Raw genomic sequence first — 18,938 nt, forward strand, 5'->3', positions numbered from 1 at the left:
TCAAAAAATCATATCTCACCATTGGTAGCTCCAAAAATCATGAAAAACTTTGAGGTGATTATTCAGAGTGTGGGCTACATTTTCTTTTTTGACCACCGCTCCAAATTCGGAGTGGAGATAGGTGTCAAAATTCTCACAAAAAAGCCTGTTTTTATGCCTGCAAAAGTCTTTTAGTGGACCCCTCCTTTGTTGAATTTGTACAATGCATCCAAGAGTGAGCCCCTCCTTTGTCATATTTTAATACAAAGCATCCAAGTTGCCCTTGACCCATGGATGGAGGAGGATTATTGGTGAATAAAGAAATATATACATGGTGGGACTAGTGTATGGACTATTCATGGACTTTAGCTCAATGAGCACATGGTGTTAGAATAATGAGTAAAAATAATAATAAAAGTATGGAGGAGTTATGGATATGGAAAGATATTGGAATCATATGATATGGTCCCTCTTTGAATTATTTTGGGTGAAAGAGGAAAAGGTATGCAAATAAATAATATAATAAACGTGACCAATGAGTAGAAATCAATTTTTTGTTTTCACGAGGGTGAGGGTGAAAATGTGGGAGTGATTTGTATAAAGAAAAAATATGAGGTTAGAGTATTGACAAAAATATAAGAGAATGAAAGACGGTGTACATAGGTTTAATAAAACACACACCTAAGTAGAATATTTAAATAAAATACCAAAATGATTATAAAAAATCCCTATATTTAGGCCATATATACAATGAAATATTTACAACCAAAGAGGCCATAATATACTTTTATTTTTTTTATTTTTTTTGCTCAACTAGTCCAGTGACTAGCTAGCTGAGGGTTTTTAAGAAGATATGGGAAAAGCCCCCTAACTCACACACGCCTATGTACAGTGAAATGGTAGGGATAGCCATAGCGTTTGGGTGAATTTGGTAGGGTGGAGTAACTTACTATGGCAATTATGGAAAGCCGAAAAACGGCTATCACTACAAAAGACATGTCCTTTAAGAAGGGAGCTGTATTATGCTGCCAAGATCACTAGTCCAAGACAAACAGAGGTGCACAACAAAGCGAAGGAGGTCATTCCCCTGCGACACAAAACTTATTATGTTTAGGGGTGGGAGTAGCAATAGAAAACACCAGGTGAAGCCTCACATTGGCATTTTAAAACATAAAGTTGAAAAGGAATTCCTAAGGCCCTTAAATGAAGAGACGCATTTGCAAACAGAAAATGTTATTTGAAAACAAAAAGTTGAAAAGAACTCATGAGGCACTTAAATGAGGAACCAATTTAAAAACTTAAAGGCGCACAAAAAATTTTATTCTTTTCTTCCTTCTCCTCTCAAGGAATTCCTACTTGCAACAGTAACAGTTGGGAAGGACGGATACAACATTGCGAGAGAGAGAGAGAGAGAGAGAGAGAGAGAGAGAGAGAGAGAGAGAGAGAGAGAGAGAGAGAGAGAGAGAGAGCAAGGACACTTTAAAGAGAAAAAAATGCTAAAGAGAAAATAAACAAAAAGAAAAACACAAATAAACCATTGTCAAGTTGACCACCTCTTTATATGGACACAAAAGGTCTTTTGACTTTCCATCTTCATATGTCTTTTGACTTTCCACCTTCATATGTCTTTTGACTTTCCACCTTCAACTGTCTTTTCATTTCCTAAACTCACCCTTCACTTACGCACTTAATATGCTTTGAAATAATTTTTATTTTTCTGAGATTTGGGAGACCTACTGGCATGTTTTATGCAAAATATGCAAAAAGACATAGAATACTGCAACAAAGATTCATGTCGCCTTGAATATGATGGATAGATATATCCAATGTGGATCAGTAAGACATTTAAGGACTCTTCCTCTTCCGTCAAACGGTAGCTATCCAAACCTTTTTATGCTCTTCTCTAGACTACCAACATCCACATCCCTCTCTCTCTCTCTCTCTCTCTCTCTCTCTCTCTCTCTCTCTCTCTCTCTCTCTCTCTCTCTCTCTCTCTCTCTCTCTCTCTCTCTCTCTCTCTCACTCATAGAGGTCAACCCTTCCTATTTTGGGATGACATAAACTATACCACACATGTACCTTGCTATGTCTCAAGGGCTAAGTTTGGCCTTTAAAAGACCATGTTCACTGCCTTGGCGACACACCCTCAGGGGACACATGCCCTATCAAGTGCATCTCCCTCATAAAGAACTCATTTCTCTTTCCATTGATGACATTGTGGCTCTAAGCACCCATGCTAGATTCTCTTGATGGTTTGCTTCGAACTTGGAGAAAACATTGTATCATCAAAGAATGGGCAAACATACTGCATGTGCTCTCTAAGAATCTGGGCCATCATCCTATTGAACGTTGCAAAAGCATTGATAAGCCTGAATGGCATCACCAAAAACTTTTCTGGCATTTCAATAAGGATGTGACTAATTATTGGAAATCCACTCGTGAGTGCCAATAAGCTTGTTCTCGTGTGGAGACTATGGAAGCTTTGATGAAGATCGAATCCTCCATAATTACATGAATGCTGAATGGCCTCGATGAGACCATAACGTCACCATCAAAAAAATCTTTATCACACTTTTTTTTGGGCGAGAACATTTTGCAATAAATCACTTCGAAGTATATTCATATTATTAACATACATTCCTTCATAACAGACAGAATATTTAATCACTCTTTCTTGCATAAATAACACATTCCTTACTTGGATTTAGCTAGAAGTAAACAAGAAAAATCGAAGAAAACACAAATCAATAAAGAGACAAACCAGTTCCCATGTTCAAAAATGCATTCAAAAAATTGCTAGTCAACCTACCACAATACGCCCCAGATTAGTATGTTGCATGGACAGGGGCAGATCTCTGCAAACTTCTTAGCATCACTAGAATGTACTCTTTGTGAAATAAGATCATCATAAATGTTTGCATTTGTTACCATATACATGTGGTAGTGATGTGTGTGAACACACTAGGACCGCCGGGGCATTTTTTCCCTCTTTAGGAGGTTTTTTCCGCCGAGCATTGTATATACACCCATCGTTCTAGCGCTATCTATCTTTCTATTGCACACTAAGTAACACACTCTTTACCGTGTGCCTTTAGCTTCCTTCGTCTTTTCCAAGCTGTGTGCGTTTCTCTGCAACCCTAATTCCAACAATTGGCATTAGAGCAAGTTGTGTCCTCCTGGGCTTAGTCGCCAGCTGCTCCAACACATGCCTACTCACTTTCTCCGATTTCAATGAGGTTTGGAGAGCGTTCGCAAGTCAACAAACCTTTTGGGTAAGCTCGTAGAGCTTAGTCTGCTTAGATTTTTAATTCGGGCTCATTTCAGCCTTAGTTTCCACTACAGGGAGGTCTATATAGGCAATTTCATCATTTTGTGCAAAATTTCTGTTAGTGCCGTTTTCTGCATATCAGGTGCCTTACAGTCTTCTATGGTTTTTTGCTATATAGCATGTGTTGTTCTCGCTTCATTTCTCCTATTTTCGAGCAGTTTTCACATCAGGTGTAGCATTTACCATGGCTGACAACAACCCAGATGTGTTCAAGAAGTTTGATGTTGAGGACAAATTGGATGGGGACAATTACCCTATGTGGGCTTACATGATGCAACATGTTCTTGTGTCAAAGGGTGTATGGAATATTGTGTAGGGCATTGATGTACGTCCTGGTTCTGAGGATGCAGGCGATGTTGAGGATGTTGCAGGTCTTGCTGCAGGAATTGCTGCTATAAGAGTTGTTTTGCCTATGGTAGAACAATCTCGTTGGGATGTAAAGGATGCGCAGGCTCATGCATTGATTGCGTTGTCTGTGAAGTGCACCATTGTTCCTCACATTCGTTCAACAAAATCTGCAAAACAGGCTTGGGATATTTTGATTGGTCTTTATGAAAGACGCAATGAGGCTAAAATTTCTTTGATGCGTAAAGAGCTCGAGTTGAAGATTATCCATGAGGAAGATGATATGGACACTTTCCTTGCTAGTGTCCAGGATATCAATGAGTAACTTATTTCTGTAGGTGAAGTCATTTTAGACAGTTTCCTTGTGCAGACTGTTCTTGATGCCTTATCAGATTCTTACCAAACTTTTGCTAGTTCTTGGAGACTTATGACACAAAGAAATCCTAAAGTTGTCAAGTTTGATGCATTATGCACATTGCTGTTGCAAAAGTCACTTTCCAAAAAAACAGGACTAGATAGCGTGCAATTGAACAGGATTTTATTGCTTCTCAAAGAAAGGGTGGTAGTAGTAATGCAGCCACTTCTTATGGTTCTGTTGCGAGTAGCAAAAATTCTGTTCCCAATGCTTCTGCTGGAAGCACTTCTTCTGGCAATTCTGGTGATAAGGGCAAAAAGAAGATGCGTTGCCATTATTGTAAAGCTAATGATCACTTGATCAAGCAGTGTCCTAAGTTGAAGGCCAAAGAGGCTAAGAAGAAAGAGGGTGGTTCCATTGCAAATGATGGTTCCACTACAAATGCAGCCATTGTTGAGTCTTCTGTAAAAGGAGACTGTGATGCTGATGTTGATGCAGAATGGGCTTTTAGTGTAGAGTGCACTTACAATCCTGTTTTCCATGATGCATGCTTGTCAGTTGTTGCAGATTTACATGTGTGGTATTTCAACAGTGGTGCTACAAAGCACATAACCTCACATCGTAAATTTTTCACCTCTGTTAAGTCTGTCCCTCATGGGAATTCAGTCACTTGTGCCAACAATGCCTCTTATCCGCTTCAGCAAGTTGAAAATATTGTACTTACTGCTGCAAATGGTAGTTCTTTCACACTTGTTGATGCACTTTATGTACCTGGGATCAAGAAGAATCTTTTGTTTGTATCTGCACTTGCTAGACTTGGACTTGTAGTCAAATTTGTGGATGACAGATGTAAAGTTCATGATCTCAGTTTTGGTGATGAGGGGTTGTGGGGTAAATAAGTCCTAAACCCAACCAAGTAAAGAGTTGGTTTTTTTATTGGGTTTAAATATTAGTTGTAGAAGTACTTAAGTGTGTGTGTGTGTGTGTGTGTTGTAGAGAGAGAGGAAGAGAGAGAGAGAGAGAGAGAGAGAGAGAGAGAGAGAGAGAGAGAGAGAGAGAGAGAGAGAGAGATTGTGTGTGCATGTGTGTTAGAGCAAGAAATAGACAAATAAATTCTATTATCATCCTCAAAAGTTGAATATGGCCTATGGGACCAAAGAAACATATGATGTAATATGTATGGGGTTGATAAGTGATTCGCAAGGCTTCAAGATCGTGGTGATTAGAATTCCATGGAAAGCCCACACAGTGGCTAGTAGAGGAAAGTGTGTAGGTTGTCATGGTTGACAGTGTGAGAGAAGCAAGTTCAGATGTGAGAAAACTATGAACACTCTAGTAATGTGTGGTACTTAAAGTGAACTTGTAATGAGCATAGTGTGCATAGTTGAGATGAGTCTTCTCCATTTCCCTAGTGTTCCGTCTCGCATTGAGGGGAGTGGGAGCCAAGCCAAATGATTGACAAGGGGATAGTCTTAAGGATATAAGAGAGAGTATGCTTTCCTTTTTTTACAAATAACATAGTTTTGTAGTTGGGGGTAATATGGGTGGTGTAATGTATGAAGCGTGACCCATTGGATTCCGTCGAAGCAATCTTAAGATCTACCAAATATTTTGCAATTTTAATTGAATCCAAATACATTAAGCTTATTTTCACAAACATTGTGCAGACCGGGGGTTGTGTGTGTGTGTGTGTGTGTGTGTGTGTGTGTGTGTGTGTGAGAGAGAGAGAGAGAGAGAGAGAGAGAGAGATTTAGAGATTTCAAAAGAAAGTATCTCAGTTTCCTTTGAGCATTAATGAAGGTGATTCCTTAATGTTAGTCCAAAGTATATATTAAAAATAAAAGGTATAATGCATAGCACTAGAGCATAATGATACTTAATGCATAGCACTAGAGCATCATGATTCTTACCTTCCTTGGAAATCTCACTCTCTCTCTCTCTCTCACGCACACACAAACACACACACATACGCATATAGAAATTGCAAAATGCTGGGGAGATTATTTCCTTAAAGAAAATATGTGAATTACCATGCCTTCCTTTAATCTCTCTCTCTCTCTCTCTCTCTCTCTCTCTCTCTCTCTCTCTCTCTCTCTCTCTCTCTCTCTCTCTCTCTCTCTCTCTCTCTCTCTCTCCATACCTTCCTCTCCCAACCACGTTGTGGACTCTCTATTGCGACACTCATTTCAGGCATTTTTGAGCATCGAGAGTCACTTATGACCTCCACTCACATCACGTGACATGTTCATTTGGTCCCATAGGTCATATTTGACCTTCGAGGATGATAATAGAACTATCTATCTATCTATCTCACAAACACACACACACACACACACACATACAAAGCGTATGATTTTAATGCATTTTTAATCGGCTGAAATTGTAAAATCTTAGGTAGATTTTGAACTTGCCTTATAGAAAATCAACAAAATTAATCATTGACAAATTCTTGAGAGTTTCAACGTTCTTGTAATTTTTTCAATTAGGATTTTTTTTTTGGCAATTTTTGCACTTTCGCATTCAATTGCTTCTCTCTCTCTCTCTCTCTCTCTCTCTCTCACACACACACACACACACACACACACACACACACACACACACACACACACACACACACACACACACACACACACCCAATCTCTTATGCATTTTCCCCCCTCTCACTTTATATTCACCTCCCCCACCCCACCTCTCTCTCTCTCTCTCTCTCTCTCTCCCCCCCCCCCCAAACCAAATTTCCCATTAGAAATATCACTAGTGGGGTGTTGCAAAAACACACACACACACACACACACACACACACACACACACATATATCATCTCTACTATATTCTCTATCTCCTCTCCCTCTCTCTCTCTCTACGTCCATAGAGAGAGAGAGAGAGAGGACATGTTTATAGTGTAGGAGAGGTATAGAAACAGAGGGATAAAGAGAAGAAATTCCACGGAAGAGAGAGCAGGTAATTGGGCTTCACTGCAATGCAAACAATTTAAAGAAAAGGAAGAACCTCACTAAAAATTGTTAAGATAGTCTAAAAATATAGACTTGCAAGCTCTCCAAGATGCTTTTTTATTTAATTGCCAAAGACACTTGAAGAGTTACATGAGTGTCATGGAGAGGAGAAACAGGTACTCCAAACAATAGAATTAAGGAGAGGAAGCTTATGTTACCTGCCACCATCACCAAAACAAAAAACATGACAATGTTAGTGTTTTAAGGTGGGAAACAGGTGTCAAAATAAACTTCCTACATGTTATAGGTGTCGCCTTAATTCATGTGCTTAAGAGTAGACCTGATTAGAAGGATCCATGGAAAGTAAGGAGGTAGGTGTTAAGTGTTGAAGCTCCTTTGAGATAGAGTGATTCTTACTTGCCCCTTTTCCAGGCATTGTATTTTGTCTCCTATATATAGGCTAGGGAAGCCACATGGTATTCACCCATTCCAAAAAAGGTTTAGTAAAATAAGGGTGGAGGGAGTATATATGCCCATCAAGAAGGTATAGGGCGAGTGGGGGGTCAGTAGGAATAAAGAAATCCTTCGGGTGGTAACAACCAAAAGAAATATGCACGCCTCACTTCTCCTATGAGGGCCCAAAGGCTTGAAAAGATTCTTTTTAGTAGCACAAGTCTTTTTTATGGGGTTTAGACCTATGAGTGAGAAATACATATGGAGAAAGAGAAGCCCTCCACCACCCACACTAGTACAATATGATATTACTGGGGGCACTAGGCACCCCAAAAGGGTACAAGAATGATTTGTGGGTTACAAGAATGTGCTGAAGGTGAGCAATCTCTAAGGTATCATCTAATGATTCTCCATAGCTTTTCTCTTTCAAAGCCATTTTGACAAAAAGCAATAACTTGTTGTTTGCATCATCAAGTGGGTAAATATTGCAGAAAAGGGTAGGTTTCAATTGGGACAAAATGACTTTATGGGCCTAGCCTGATGGCCTATTACTCGCTTTTTTAAAGAAATTTGATTGGGGTGCAAAGAAGGCCACTTTTCTTATTTACTAGATGTTTAGTAAGTTGGCCATTAGAGATGCATAGTTGAAGGTTAAGAAAACTAGTGCAAGAACCTTCTATTTTCTCAATCGAGAGGCAATTATGATAGATCTTGTGATGATCCAAAAAGTAATTGGAATCACTTGAGCTTATTAGAAGAATATCATCAAAGTATTGAAAAGGTGTATCAAGCTTGTTTGAAGTAAGATGAGATGCAAGTAAGGTTAGGCTTTTTGCTAAGAAGTTAAACTCCAAGGAATGGAGATAAAGGTTACACCATAAAGGGGAGCATGCCAACCCCATAGATATCCCGTGGATTTGTCGATAGACAGACCCAAAACATCGTACAAACATGTTTTGGATGAGCCAAGTATTAAGCTCTAACACCTCTTTTACCGTAAAGGACAAACCTAATTTGTAACGATGATTTGAACAAGAGCCTTCCATGCATTTGGAGGGCAGCTTTCTAAAAGAGATGAATTCTTCTTGGTTTGCTAGAAAGATATAGTTTATGAGTTTGTTGATGTGACCATTTTCCCCTAAATGAAGTATGTTTTCATAGCACTTCTTTACATCTCCTGAGCATAGAGTGGATGCATTTTTTGGAGGTTGAGAATGCAAGAATCTACAATCCACCAAGATTGGAGGTATATATTATGACAAAGGATGGCTTTCTGGTTAAGATTCCTTGCTCTAGATTTTAGGGTGGGAACACACTTTTTTTAACAAGCATGCCATGAGTAAAGAAATCTCAACACAATAGTCCACAAGTGATTCATCTAAAAGATGCCTTATAGAGCTTGTAGATGGAAGTTAAGTAAGGTAGGGATCTGTGTAGAGGAGAAAAACGTGAAGTTAAAAAAGCAAAAATAGAATCATGCGTCTGTTCAATATCTAATCGAGAGGGTTCAGATTCTAAACCTTGTAAGCGCTTAAGTGCTTTATCAGAGACAAAATTTTTGCAAATTAGAATTGGATTGTTTGCCGCTTTATCTATTCTAGTGATAAAGTATTTTTTTTCAACTCCCTCAATCTCTTGTAAAAGATCACCATAAGTGTTGTGTTGTCTTTTAATTGGTAAGTAATTAAGACAATAATCATACAATAACTTATCTACGATATGAAGAGAGACATGATCAGGAAGAATAACAAACCTGAGTGCTACAATGGCATCAAATGCTTTGAGTAAGTCAATAAAAGCTTGAGGGAAGTTGGGTGGTTTTGTCATAGTATGACCCAAGCCATTTCTACACATCCAAGCAAGATATGGATCCATGCAACCTTCAAGTGAGGTATTTAAAACATGGCCATGAAAGGAGTCAAAACCAACCAAATCAAGAGAACAAGAGCAATGATTTAAACAATATGATGTAAAAACATCCTTTACATTACATAGGCTAACTTTTAGTAGGGGGGCATCAAATCACAAACAAAAGCTACAATCATCCCAAGAGTGAGTTGTGCTAATGCTTAAGCCAAAAAAGAACATACCAAAGAAAGTTTTGAGGTTTAACAACGTGAATTGTCAAGAAAAAACCTCTGTTTTTCATGTTTGGAACTAAATGTACACGTCCATGGCAATCCCTCACAACCCGTATCAATCATATAATAGTGATTGAGTAGTGGTGGCACAATTGGGGTTGAAGAGAACGCAAATGGAAGGGAGGAAGGGAAGGTTGGGTGAGAATAGGAGGGAAGGTGGGGGTGATTTGAGGACTGCGACAACTCCTAGCTAATTCAAAGGGTGAAGCATAGCTTTTCGTAGGGAGTTGAGTTGAATTGGAGGAGCGTTGAGGGTGTGAAATGCATTCCTCTTCCTGTTTGTTGCTATCTCCTCGAGCACACTTACAGTTGTCTTGCGCTTCTCTCCCAGGAGTGATGGCCTGCATGATAGACTTGTGTACTTCCAAGATTGTGTTAACCGACGGAGGAACTTGATTGAAGAGAATCGATAATTTTATAGCTTCTTTTGACCTCTCCCTATGGAAGAGGTGTACAAGAAGGGCTTTTAAGGCCTCTTGTGCCTCTATTGAGATCCAACTCAGAAAGGAGATAGTTGATTTCTTTAGAGAGGAGCTTGGGAAGAAAAAGGGTAGATGATAAGAAGTTCCAAAGGTTGGGTCGAACGCCTATCGCGTCGTTTGGTGTTGTTTTACGGTTTTGGTTGGCTTTGTCCCGCACGACGCGTAGGGAAGCAATTCCAAAGGCCAGGTCCAACGTCTATCACGTCGTTTGGTACGTTTGGTGTTTGTGTGGTTTTGTCCCGCACGACGCACAGGGAGGCATTTCCGGAGCTTGGATGAAGCGCCTATCGCGTGGTCCGGTTTCGTTTTGGTGTGGTACATTGGCACTTGTACCTAGCTTCACCTGTCGACTTTTCCTCTAGTATGATGGAAGGCCGCGAGGAGATTTTGGAGGAGAGTCCAAGTGAAAAACTATTGGTGGTTGTGATGGATGGTGGTGACATGGAGGTGTACACCAAAGCATATGAAGTATTCAATCCTGTGTTTGATCTTGCAGCTTTGTTAGACCATTTGAAAGACTTCTTGGCAGAGAGTCATCCAAAGAGCGTGATCAAACCATAACACATTGCCATCTTTACAATAATCACCTTGGCCAACAAGTTCACATCCACATTTTAATAAGGGCTTACGAATATTCCATATTTGTGTGGTATAATTAGAGCCTCGACTAGAAGTACCCCTTTTACCCCAATAACACACCCATAAGATGCCTTGCATGTATTGTTCTCAAGGCAAGACATAGTAAATGGGGTAGCCATGAGAAAGTTCTCAATGATGTTAGAAGAGTTAGAGTCGACAATCTGTTGTAAACCAGCTTTCATGGCTTCCTTGTCTATGCTATTGAGAAGGGTAAGGAGAAAACCTTGGGTGCCACGAGTGTAAAATTGCCTAGCATCCAAGGCTTATGTCGGGCATCTCCCAAGAGTACTTCCAAGAACCATGAAGGTATAAATGGGTCAGTATAAGTTTCAAAAGGTTTTCAAAAGGTTTCCTGTGAGGTTGAGTTGAGGACTGAGGAGGGTGAAGCTTTGAGTAGCTATTTCTTGCTCTTCTTCATCAAGGTCGGCATGTGTGAGAAAGCTACAAGTCTCTCTTGGAGGTGACATTCAAACATCGGAGTGGTTGTGTAGAAGATGAATCTTGCGCTATCGCAGCAAAGGGTCACTGCGCAATGTCTTCCCATGAGCATTCATGAAGAGCCTCATCACATTAGGTGATTGCTCCAGCCAGTCCTTGTGACCTCGTTCATCCACTCGTTAGGGCCAAAAACGACTCAAAAAGGGTTGTGTAAGGAATTGGTTAAATTACTAATTAGCAGAGTCGTTTGTGGTCAAAACGGCTCCAAATTTGTCCGTTTTGGTCATTTAAAGCATATCTACGCAATCTAAAGCGTATCTAGGCACATATCTCTAAATATTCAAAAAGATATCGTTTTCTTCACATTCCTTTGTGGCTCACCTCGAAATTTGTTTTCATTTACTTCACTTGGCGGCAAATAGTTGTTTCCACTTTTGAATCTCTCTTTTTTCTCTCACCTTTCGCGAGATTTTTCTCTTCTTCTCTGATGCACCTTCTTCTCTGCTGCTACGTTATTTTCATTATACTTTCTGCTCCTTCATTACTTACAATGACTAATACATCTTCCACTAGTGATAACCACAAGTTTCACTTGAACATTAAGCTAAGCCAGGAATATGCTACTACGCGGAGTGTCTATCAAAGACCAGTTACAACTGCAAATGAAGCACAACAACTTCGCAACGAGGGAAAGAAACACATTGATATATGGACACATGGGAGCTTGTATCCACCGGATCCTAGCACTGGAAGGTATCCATCTTTTGACACTCCTCATGATTTGATGAGATTTGTTGGTGATGGGGTTGATGGATTTCTAGGATATAGTTCTAGGTTATCTCATTTACACATTGATCATACACATTACATTCAATATCTCAAAACTGTTTTGTCTTCAAATGCAGTAAGAATTTTAGAACTTGAAAACCAAATAGCATCTCTAAAACAAGAAAATCACCAACTTCGGACTTTAAAAGAAACTCCAATAGGATTAAGAGCACGAGTAAAACGAATAAGAGATGTAGTAAACTTAACAGAAGGTTCTGGACAAAGAAAAAAAAGATTAAAGATTACTAGAGAACATGTGACTAGTCTTTTAGGATTTGATATGTTCAATGGTCAAGAAAGGGTGAGATTTTTGAATGAGGTAATGAACAAAAGTGATATTCTTAAACTTTTGAAACTTCCTGAAAATCAAGCTCATAAAAAATTGGTATTTCAAAGTTTACTGAAAGATATGGGTTTACTGGTCCAACCTTCTCAAATGCAAGAAGTTTGTGACACAGTGGGGGTGAGTAGAAGGGGTTACAGGGCCATCTCTAAAACCTGGTTTCAGGTTTTAAAGTATTACAAGATTAAAGCTTTTGGGTTGCTTAGGCCTCATAATGTTGGGAAAGTTAGGACTCTATTAAATGAAGAAATACCCGAACATTTTGGAGAGTACTATCATATAGAAGGAACGATGCCATATGAAAAACAGAAAAAAAAATCTTCTTTTGAGTATAATGTTTTTAATAACATTTGGATGAGTATAAAAAATGTTCAATCTGCTATGGTGAGATACTATAATATGCAAGAAGTAGATTGTGAAGGAAAACTTATATATGTTCTGAAATTGGATGAAGCTCAAATTCAAAAATGTCAAAAAATGGAAAGAATATCTATATCCCTTATGAATAGAGCATTGGACTATAGCCAGGGTAAGCTTGATTCCCCATATCATAAAACTCAATCAGAAATGGAACTTTGGTGGATCGGAGCAGCTCAAATACCAGTAGAAAATCACGATACATTGAAATGGCTGTTTTTGCAGACCGATATCCCTTCTGTTATACAAGACCAAAATGCAGGTGAAAAACTCTGTGTAGATGGCATGGGTGACTTTTTTGTAGAATGGCACTTGAGTGCCGACCTAAAAGCATTAAAGTGCATGTTTGGTGTATGTGAAGGTGCCAATACCAAGTATCCATGTCTATATTGCATGGCAAGCACTGGAACAAAAGGATGGCTTGCAGAACACGAGGTTGGAAAAGCACCATCGAGGAATAGTGTTAACGTCATCGACTACCCATCGTCTTCTATGATTTGGGATCCAATTCTAACAATAGATTTAAAAAATGTACATATATGCACAATGCATGCAGAGATTAGAATCTTGGACAAATTGCTTCGACTCCATCTTGACTATGCATATTCTATTAAGCCAACTAAACTTGCAGACGAGTGCATAGAAAAATGAGAGGCTTTGCTCTCTCAAATGGGTTTTCATGGTGGTCAAGTGCATCTAAAAAAATATCCCACTGTTTCAAAAGGAACCGGTGATGTTTTGCAAGATGTTTCAATGGGTGGAGCAAAAGCCAGAATATTTTTGAGTAACCATGACAACAAACAAGTTGATGCTATATGGAACTGCTGGAAGGATCTTTGTGTTATAACAACCAATGTCAAAAGTAGACCAGATGTAGCCAACAAACGCATGGAAGTGTGAAAGAAGATCGACAGGTTTTTGAAAGTTTTGAGACAACAAGTTAGCTCTGCTACTTATGCAGATGACTTTAAAAAGACAATAAAGCTTTTAATAACTGCTATTACAGATGCTTGAAAAGACATCACATATTACTTGGTGAGTATTCAATTACTTTCTAAAGTCTGGATAGTATTTTACTTTGCATCCTATTGAGTTCAACTAACTTTTTTTTTATTTTTAGCATATTCTGTACCTGCATGGACCATATTTTGCAAAACAAGGACCCCTTGCAACATGGAATACTCAGGGAATGGAAAAATCTCACTATCAAGCGAGGACTTCTTTGTTCAAATGTACGAGAAAGGGAGGTGGACAAAGAAGGAGCAATGCACTAAAGGAATTATTCAATTGGTTCTATAGGAGGCAATTACAATGGATGAGATCAAACAACCATGCTGCTCAACCACAGATCTGAGATTAATGCTTCACTTTGAAACATTGTACTTCTTTCTAAAGAGATCCAAATTCAAAAAAGATATTTTGGTGCAAAAATTTACATCAGTTTTTGATTTTTTTTATATCTCCAGGCATGTCACCCCTATATCTCAAAAACTTTCTTCTTTTATAGCCCCCAAGAAGGTTGACATTCGTCTCCTCAGCTGCTGCTACATAGCTAGAGTAGCAAAGAAAGTATCCTGCTCTTGAGGCATTGAATCGTGCAGCATATCCAAACATTCGAAGTGCTGCTGCTCTCTCAAGTAGCATAATCTTGTTTGCATTGATTTGAAGGGGAGTGTACCCTAAAAACCGTGACAATATCTTCAGTGCAAACATTGGCAACTCAAGATCTTCAGAATACTGCATGTGGAAAGCACAGAAGATGGCACTATCCAATGTAGGCATGTAGTGCATGAGAGAGGAGGCATCCCTTCTTGAAGATCCCTCTATTGCTTTCCCTCTAGAGCCTTTAGCTCTCCCAAGAAAATTGTCTTTGTCAAGGAGTTCAATCTGCAAAACAAGACAATGAGTAATTAAAACTAACTTGGAAAAAAAGAAAGATTTCAGTAGGGAGATCACCTTTTGCAATTCATCTTCGGCAATGACTTTTTCTTGAAGGAGATTGCATGATCCGGTCATCTCTCTTATGTCAACTTCCTTTTCAATTTTTTTTAGCTTAAAGTCTCTGCCAAAAGATTGGATGCCAAGCTCAACAAGCCTCTTCTCAAAATCCTCATCTTTGAGGGAAGGTTTTTCCTCTTCCACTCTTCTCATGCATAGAGCAAGTGCATCAGGAGCAGGCAAAAAATCTTTATTGGATGTATGAAGATCAAGTGCCAAAAACTCCTCTTTTGACTCTTCTTCTGTGTCAATAAAATCTTTGGCCACCTCAGAAGCTTCAGAAATGGTTGCAATACAATAGTCCTCCCTCATATTAAGCAAACACTGGATATGATGGAGAGGAATATACTCTTTTCCATTGATAAAGAAGTAGGGAAGGTTTGGAATAGTAAGGGAAGCTTCAGATACCTCTGCCTCATCTGTTGGCTCATCAATGACAGTACTAGCTCTAAATTGAGCAACATCAAAATTTGCACTCTCTTGCTCCTTAGCTGCAACATCAACCTCCTCCTCTTCTAGAATTTCACTTTTCTCAAGCTGCAAAACTGTGGAAACATTTTTATTTGTTGCCTCATCTGTATCTTTCACTTCATCAGCTTTGCCTTGCATGTCAACTTTAAGGAACAAAAAGAAAAGAAAAGCAACTTCTTTTGGAACAAGGTTACAAGGTTTCAAATGTAATTGACAAGAAATGGTAGGTGGACAAACAAAGGAAGTCTTCTTAGAAAATCTTCCAAACCTCCTTGTTACTTTGCTCTTTTCAATTGAGTTTGTAGTATATTCGGTTAGATGACAATACGCCTTCCCATCTAAAACCAAACACTTGCCTTCAACTGCTTCTTCAAACTCTTTGAATTCTTGTGTCGTACGTGACAAGGCAAACAAAAAGCGATAGCGTCCACCAATGTGCAAATTGCAAAGATAAGATTGTGCGAGGTGGAAGGGCTACACAAAAATAGATAATATCTCGCGTCGTATGCGACAAGTGAACGTGGAACATTTTTAAAATTCGAGACGAAGCTATATATATATCCAATATATGACCGTTAGTGACACGTGTTAGCCATGCACACGTGCCACGTGGCATGCATACAACGGTCGTCATACGGACGGTTTTATGTATATAAACACTTGTCACGTGCTCATTTTGTGCTTTCTCCTATAGTCGACATTCGCGTCGTGTCATCCTCAACTACCCGTACACTTGTCATCCGTCCACTAAGCCAAACCAAGTTTCCTCTCATCGACGCGACCGGAACTGTTGGGCATGTGGACGCACTTTCTACTTTCTACCGCTTCCTAAGTGTCCCTTACGACGCGATTGACGCAAGTCCCAAAGTCTCGGTGAACCCCTCATCGCGTCGTGCGGGAGGTCGACACTTCATAAAAATTTGACCTCGCATACGATGCTCTATACCATTTCCAACGGTGTTTGTGTGCCTTCTACAGCGTTGTGGTAGTCTCTACCTCCAAATATTCATGGCTTCCCATACGACGCGATAAGCGTATGTTGCAACTTCTGGGTGGGGCTCTCATCGCGTCATGCAGGGCTTCTCGGCTTAAAGATTTCACCTCGCATTACGGCGCGATACGGCGATGTTCGAGGGTGTGGTTGCACCCTCTATCGCGTCGTACAGGAAGTTCTGTGATATTCTTTTCGCACGTTCCGGTGGTCACATACGACGCTTTTGTCAGCCTTCTATCGTGTCGTGTTATCCTGCTCATCACACACGGCGTGATAGAAACATCTTGAAGGTTGTGGCCTACCCCTCTGTCGCGTGGTGTGTTCTTGTACCCAAATGGCCAGGACTAAGCAAACTGCAAGGAAGGTCTACCAAGCCCCAACCGATCCAGAAGTAGGTGATGCTGAGAAAGATGCAGAGAAAGCACCCCCTCCACAACCTCGTTAGAGGGCCAATGCCAGAAAGAGATTGAATTATCACGTGAAGTCCCTAAGAGAAATAAGGAAGGCACAAAAGTCTACTTGTCTACTAATTCCAAAGCTCTTTTTCATGAGGGTTGTGAAAGAGATATCTGATAGACTTGTAAACATGATGAATATCAAAACTTTTGTCTCGGTGAGGTGGCAGTCTCAAGCTATGATGTGCCTTCAGGAAGCTGCTGAGGATTTTCTCATAGACTTTATGAATGATAGCTATATTGCAGCTGCATTTGCTCACAGGATCACACTTATGAGCAAAGATTTTGTGCTTGTGTCAAGGCTAAGGTACAAGTTTGATAAGGCTCTTGAGCTCATTCCTAGTGAGGATCTTAGAGACTTCCAAATTTTAAACATCCCTCCTTCCAGGCAGCAGAAAGATTCTGGGGTTGTCATTGAGGATGTTACACATGAATACAAGACAAGAAAGTCTCAGGATATTAAAGCAGTTAAGGAAGTTGAGAGGGAGCAAGACATGATATCCGAGGACGTTATCCTTAAAGAGCAAGCTGAAACTTTAAGAGCATCCAACTCTCTTCTTTATGAAAAAGTCACAGGCCAAATGGTGGTGGATGTTTCCTTGTTTGGAGATACTGAGGCATATTTGGACATATTCCCTCAAGACACAAGTATGCTTGTAAATCCCAACATTGAGCTTGGTGACACTGTGCTCTATATCTCTCTCAGGTGTGTTGCTTTGCTAATTATTATAATGTGCATGTGCATGGCATACAGGCACAAGGGGCTCATTGTGGCTTGTGTTTCCTTTTCCAGGTGTCTTATGAGGGATCTTCCAGAGGCTCTAGCTATGCAAATTGCCATACTTGACCCTCTAGTGACACAGTGCCTTTTCAACAAGCAAGGAACCCTTTCAAGTTTTTTTTGATGATTTTAACATGCTGACCTACAAGTACATATTGTACCCCTATGTTGAAGGGTAATTCTTAACTCCTTACATGTTATTTTTAACATTTTGTGGTATTCTTAGCTAATTTGTTTTTTATTTTGTAGAGGACATTGGAGTCTTATTATCTTCAATCTTTTGGAGAAAGATATTATATTTATGAATTCATTGTCAAGTATCCATGGGAAAAGTAAACTGTAAGTATGAAGCCCATTGTTTTCTATTAGTAGCTTTTTGATTCAATGTCTTCTTGCAGTGCTGCCAAACTTATTGTTGGTCACCTGAGTACCACAAACAAGGATTACAATATAGAAGCTTTCAAGTACTAGAATCAAAAAGTGCCTTTACAGACAGACTCAACATCTTGTGGATGGAGGGTGCTTGCAAATGCATGGAGATATCTTGAGTCAAGGTGCCGGATGACTACACTCACTGTAAGTGTGGTTCATGTATTTATTTTGATGTTTTATGTATGTATGTCATGTCCTTTAGTTCCTTTTTCTATTTTTTTCAGTTGCATGACTATCCAAAGTCTTGGGTCATGTGGGTGAGAGAGAAGGCTGTTTCTATGGTTTTGGAAAGATCAATAAATCCAAATGATCTAGATTCTCCTTTGCCACCAAAGAAAGGTAGAGCCACCAAAGGTTTGCATGCAAAGAAAATGGATCAAAAGAAGAAAATTCCTGCAAAGATCCATACAAAGAAAAAGGATCACAAGAAGAGTCCTACCAAGGTGAAGAGTCCTGTCAAGGGGAAGAGTCCCAAGCAGAAGATCCCTGCCAAGGGGAAGAGTCCTACCAAAAAGAAGATCCCTGCCAAGGGGAAGAGTCCCACTAAGAAGACTGCCAAGGGGAAGAGTCCCACTGAGAGCCCTGCAAAAAAAAGAGCAGATACAAAGGGCCATCCATTCCACTCACCATTGAAATTCAAGGTTCAAAAGAGTCGTACACTTAAGAACAATAAGGGGGAGGCACCTAGCTCACCTTTCAAGCTACCATTTATGTTGTCAAAGAAAGCTGCCAAATCACCCAAGACAGCTAGTCCTAAGGAGCCCAAAGCACCAACCCCTGCCAAGTCACCCATGCCAAGTCCTAAGGGGTCCAAAGCACCAACCCCTGCCAAGTCACCACCACCACCCACTCCTGAACTTTCACCCCCTTCTGAACACAAAAGGAAAAGGGTCTCTGAGGATGCAGAATCCTCTCAGGCAAAAAGAAAAGTGGAATTTCATGATTGAATAGTCCACAAAAGCTATGTACACTTTTGTTCATTTTGTCCATATGAACATATATATATACCCTTTGGTGATTCATAATTTTGTACTTCAAATACTTAATACCAACTGTCGATTCTTAAATGTGTATCATGATGTCATGTAAGTTTAAAACAACATAAG

General features: G+C 39.7%; 1 pseudogene; it reads right to left on the minus strand.

The window, feature by feature from the left end:
* Positions 1 to 999: 999 nt before the first annotated feature.
* Positions 1,000 to 18,938, minus strand: part of LOC147458123 (uncharacterized) — a 66,787-nt pseudogene continuing 48,848 nt past the window's right edge.

This window comes from Adiantum capillus-veneris, chromosome 5 (genome assembly GCF_014529385.1).
Source record: "Adiantum capillus-veneris isolate H3 chromosome 5, ASM1452938v2, whole genome shotgun sequence".
Taxonomy (NCBI): Eukaryota; Viridiplantae; Streptophyta; class Polypodiopsida; order Polypodiales; family Pteridaceae; genus Adiantum; species Adiantum capillus-veneris.